The following is a 6,000-nucleotide window of genomic DNA, read 5'->3' as shown; positions in this document are numbered from 1 at the left end:
ATTGGGTGATTTTAATATTGATTGGATGGCTAAAAACTGCTCATTAACAAAAAAGTTAAAATCTATGGCTGATACTTGTAATCTCACACAAATGATTATCCAACCAACAAGAATTGTTATGAAGGCAAACAAGGTTAGTACTTCTAGCTGCATTGACCTTATATTTACCAATGTCCAGGAATTGTGTTCAAAGGCAGTATCAGTGGCAGTTGGCTGTAGTGATCACAATTTGATCGCATTAACTAAAAAGACAAAAATTCCCAAATCAGGAGCCAGGATTTTATTATCTAGGTCATATAAAAGATTCAATCAAGATCTGTTTATTAATGAAGTTCAGAGTGTGCAGTGGACTGAAGTGTGTCAAGAAAAAGATGTTAATAAAGCCTTAAATATTTTTATGGATATAATAAATAAGATAATTGATAAATACGCCCCACTTAGAAAAAGATCAGTAAAAACTAAAAATGCTCCTTGGCTCGATGATGAGCTGAAGTGCTTAATGCTGCAAAGAGACAAGGCAAAGGAGGTAGTACAGAAATTAGGAAGTGACTACAATAAAAAATTCTATTGTAAGTTAAGAAATAGGGTTTCTAAATTAAATCATATTAAAAAAAGGGAATATTATAAGCAAAAAATTAGGTCTGCAGCTGGTGATTCCAAGAAAATATGGAAAACACTGAATGAAATAATGTGTAGGAAGACAAATAATTATCAAGGGTGTGTGGAAAATGAAGGTCAGTTTATTACTAAACCATTAGAGATAGCTAATTATTTTAACACCTTTTTTAACGATAAGGTGAACAATTTAAGATCTAGCATGTATGGCAATGATGTTCAATCAGCCTGTAGTCCTATTTCTAAAATAATGAAAAATAAATTATGCAGTTTTAATTTTAGGTCTGTTGATCAAACTACTGTAGAAGAGATGTTGCTTTCAATTCCAGATGATAAACCTTGTGGAGCTGATCAGTTAGATGGAAAATTGCTAAAAATGGTAGCTAGACAGCTTTCTCAACCGATCTGTCATATTTATAATAGGTGTTTGATTGGTGGCAAATATCCAAATCTTTGGAAAGAATCTAAAATTATTCCATTACTTAAAAAGGGAAAAACAGACTTTTTAGGTTCTAATTGCAGACCAATTAGCATACTTCCAATTTTGAGTAAGCTTTTAGAGAAGATTACCTTCAAGCAAATTTTACAATATTTTAGTACAAATGGATTACTTGCCAATGCTCAACATGCCTATCGACCAGGACACTCCACAAGTACTGCTCTTATACATATGACAGATGAATGGTTAGCATGTCTAGATAATAAGAAACTGGTTGGTGCTGTTTTAATTGATTTTACAGCAGCCTTTGATGTCATTGACCATGATATTCTTATGGCTAAACTAAAATGTTATGGTTTTTCATTGACAGCCCTTAATTGGATGGGAAGCTATCTTTCTAATAGAAAACAGAGAGTGTTTTATAATGGATCTTTTTCAGATGCTAAAAATACTTATTGTGGTGTTCCACAAGGAAGTTGCTTAGGTCCTTTATTGTTTTCTATTTTTATAAATGATTTACCATATGTTGTAAATAATGCTAATATAGTTATGTATGCAGATGACTCTACAATGTTTTCTGCAGCACATTCTTCAGCTGAACTAAAGAAAAATTTGAGTGATGAGCTTTTAACAATTTCTAAATGGGTTCAAATTAACAAATTAATTTTAAATATAGAAAAAACTAAATGCATAATTTTTAGCCAAAAATACAATATTTCTAGGGCTGCAGATTTGAATTTATTTATTGATGGGACGCCAGTGGAACAAGTAACAGATGTTACTTTGTTGGGCGTGATACTTGACAATACATTGTCCTGGTCCAAACATATAGATCATATAGTAAGCAGCATGGGTAAAGGTATAGCAGTAGCCAGGAAATGTTCTGCATTTATTTCGTCTTTGGTTTTAAAAGATGTGGTGCAGTCAATAGTTTTATCGCATCTTGAGTACTGCCCTATAATATGGTCAAGTGCATCAGAAAAGCACTTAAAAAAACTTCAGATTGTTCAGAATAGAGCAGCTAGGTTGGTGCTCCATTATCAATTTCAGGCCAGTGTTGCTGATATGCATAGAAAATTATCATGGCTTTTAGTGAAGGACAAATTACATTTACGAGTGTTGGTATATTTTTATAAGGTAATCAAGTATCACACACCATGTTTTTTCTTTGAAAAGCTTGTATATGTTGGTTTTAGACACGATCATAAAACACGTCAAGTGAGTAAGTCTCAACTGTTTTTACCATGTCCACAATCAAATTTGCTGAAAAAGACTGTATTTTATCGTGGCTCTGCTGCTTGGAATGTTGTTCCTATAAATATACGTAAAAGTAATTCAACACATGTGTTTAAAAGAAATTGTGTAAACATGTTGTTAAAGGTATAGACGTACTTCTGCTTGTGCTGCTACTATTAATATGTATGGGTATAGTTTTGTGATGTGACTGGATTAGCAATTGTATTTTTGTTATTATTTTATTTGTTTGAATGATTTTGTATTGTGCAACTCTGTGGACCCCAGGAAGATTAGCAACCACTTTGTGGAAGCTAATGGGGATCCAAATTAACAATAAACAACAACAATAAACAATATTAATTATTAATCTGTTTAAAGTAGTTCTCATGAGTTCTTGTGGAGGTATGGAAAAAATGTATAGTTCCAACAAGTAGTTCCTTATTAACTAATAGTGAACTACCACATTAGATTAAGCACTATTACAGACATCCCAACCTGCAAAAAGTAATTTCAGGGAGGTATCCCGAAGGCCCCCCCCCCCCCCCCCCCCAAAGGAAGGAAATACATCTCAGCCTTAGTCTCCTTCTCAGTGAGACTTTGCCTATCTGAATGGGAGAACTGAGATATATTGGAGCAGCCTTCCCTGCGCTTAGCCTCCCTAACATGTTGTGGTCCCTAAAAGATATAGCATATAACATTTTATTTCTATAAGCTATAGGTCTATGTAATTATTTGTTAATTATGTTTAAATATGTAGATTACTTTTACTATTTATATAATCTGCTTATACAATTTATGTACACTGATGACCACTTCGTGTTGTGGCGCTGTGCTGGCCTCCATCTTGCCTCGCGGCGCTGGGTTGGCGGCCATATTGTGCTGTGGCACTGGACTGGTGGCCATCTTGCTTCGTGGCGCTGAGTTGGCAGCCATCTTGTACTGTGGTGGGAGGCTGGCTTCCATCTTGCCTCGTGGTGAAGGGGTTGGCGGCCCTCTTGCACAGCGGCGCTGGTTCAGCCGATTTTTGTCTCCTCCCCCCTCTCTGTCCAAAAATGGGAAACCACGGCTCCCATCCGAACCCCAGGTCAACGGGAGGCCACAGTGGAGATTGTTGCCGGACCTCCTCTCGGCTAGTCTCTCCTGATCAACCTCCCCTGGTTCCACGGAACACTACAATTGCTCACCCGCTCGGTGGCTGAGGAGGAAATTAAAGCAGACATACCCCTGGATCTTTTCTTTTGACGGAGTCTTCTGTCACGACCGGGATACAGGAATACACAGAGAGATCCAAGTGCGGGTATGATATTTATTAAGGGGTAATCCAAAGGGGTAAACAGTCCAGGCAGGGTCAAAACCAGAGTATCCAATAAACATGAAAACAGACAAGAACACACGGCAAGAGCAAGACTACGGATTAGCATTAAACATAAGACAAGGACTCTGTGACACATACTCAGACAGAAGGTAATGAGGGAACTGGAGACAGGTGGGGAATAATCAATTAACCCAAACAAGGAGGAAGGTGAACAAATAAGGGAACAGACAGTTCATAAAGTGACAGACACCGTGTGAAAGGAGGACATCTAGTGGAAAGCCAGGGAACACAACCCAGACACTGTGACAGATAATCACTTGTGCTGTAAATTACTTTATTAAATTACTGAAAGTTCACAATTAACATTTTAAATCAGCAATATTCCAGACTGGTTTTATCAGTAAGTCAATTCATTAATTCATCTTGCACATGTTTATATAATCTTATGCAGGCGAGTATAAAAATAGATCAACTTCATTCTCGGTGGTGTCCAGAATGGTCATAATTAATCAGGATCTCCAATCTGGGCTTTTTCTTGTCCACTTCATGAGCTGAACATCCCGTTACCAGTGTGCGCGCACAACAGCAGCCTCAGCAGCATGGACAGTCACCTCGCTTATTGTTTATCAAACTTATCTGATTGGAAACAAGTTGGAGTATGAGTTAAAGTGGTTACTTATCAAATGTAAATAAGTATAAAGCTACTTGATACTACAAAATTATACAGAAAAGTACATGTGGTGGTGACTTACCTTTTGGGACAAACTTAAAACTGTCAGGACAGATGAGGACCCAAGAGCGGAATGAGGCTGAAAAAATAGTATTTTATTAAAGAGGACGTCTTAACGTCAAAAAACAACAAAACCCCTCTGGCGGGGAAAAATCAGTCTTGACTTCACACTGCTCAATGGGCAGGTCGTGCGCTAAGCCTCCGAGAACGCCAGGAGAGAGGGAGCAACAAATCCAAAGCGGCAGGCAGGAGAATAGTCGGGCAGACAAGGGGTCAAGCGAGGTGCAGACAGGGCTGAGAACGGCGGGCAGTACCAGAGTCAAAAACAGTCCAGGTCGAAAACCAGAAGAGCGGTCTGAAATCCTCTGAGGGCAAAGCACAGGTTAAACTAACTGGGCAGACAAACCAACAAGCGAACTGACCAGAACAGGACAGAACCGAAGCCAAACGCCAAAAGGTCACAGAAAACACTGACAAGGATGGGTGAAAATCAAGCAGAATAAATAGGGTGAGTAATGAGATAGAGGGAACAGGTGCGTCAGACAAGCCGCAGCCTAGATTGCTGAGCGAGATCAGCTGGCGCTAGAGCGAAGGGAAGAAAAACCAGAAAAATATAAAAAATCAGAGAGAGAGAAAAAAAGGAAACAAAACGAAAACAAGTGTAGAAAAATTAGTAGAAACGAAAAAATATATATAAAAATAAACAAAGTAAGAAAAAGGAATAAAAAAGGACAGATCATACCCGAATCCTGACAGTACCCCCTCCCCCAGGAGCGCCTCCCGGCGCTCCCGAGGAAGGGCGGCGTTGGTGAAACTGGTCGATGAGCGAGCGGTCCAGGACGTCCCGGGCTGGAACCCAGCATCTCTCCTCCGGACCGTACCCCTCCCAGTCCACCAGGTACTGATATCCCCGCACACGAAGTCTGGAGTCTAAGATTCTCCTAACCCTATATGCAGGAGAACCGTCAACCATAACAGGGGGAGGGGGGGCGATAGGGGAAGACACAGTAGGAGAATGGGGAGAACGCAAGACAGGCTTAACTTTGGACACATGGAAGACAGGGTGCACACGACGAAGAGAATTGGGCAACCGGAGACAGACCGTCACCGGGTTGACGACCTTGGAAATACGGTACGGCCCCATGAACTTAGGTGCCAACTTTCGTGATGGGACTCTCAGTGGCAAATCCTTGGTGGAGAGCCACATGCGGCGTCAACCTTCGGTGGCGGTCTGCGGCAGTTTTAACGTGTCCCCTAGCTCGGAGAAGTACCTCCCTGGCCCTCCTCCAGGTGCGGCGACAACGCTGAACAAAAGCCTGAACTGAGGGGAAAGCTGCCTCGGAGCCCTGGGAAGAAAACAGAGGAGGCTGATAACCCAGACTACACATGAACGGGGACATACCTGTAGACGCCACCGGTAGCGAGTTGTGAGCATATTCTGCCCAGGTGAGTTGATCACTCCAGGAGGAGGGGTTATGGGATGCCAGGCAGCGCAGCATCCGACCGAGATCCTGGTTGGCACACTCGGTCTGGCCGTTGGTCTGTGGATGAAAGCCTGATGACAGACTCGCAGAGGCTCCAATCTGTCGACAGAACTCTCTCCAAAAATGCGAAACGAACTGGGGCCCCCTGTCAGAGACCATGTCCTCCGGAAGGCCGTGAATC

This window comes from Carassius gibelio, chromosome A12 (assembly GCF_023724105.1).
Source record: "Carassius gibelio isolate Cgi1373 ecotype wild population from Czech Republic chromosome A12, carGib1.2-hapl.c, whole genome shotgun sequence".
Classification (NCBI taxonomy): domain Eukaryota; kingdom Metazoa; phylum Chordata; class Actinopteri; order Cypriniformes; family Cyprinidae; genus Carassius; species Carassius gibelio.
The sequence above is the reverse complement of the archived record's forward strand: the minus strand, read 5'-3'. Positions refer to the sequence as shown.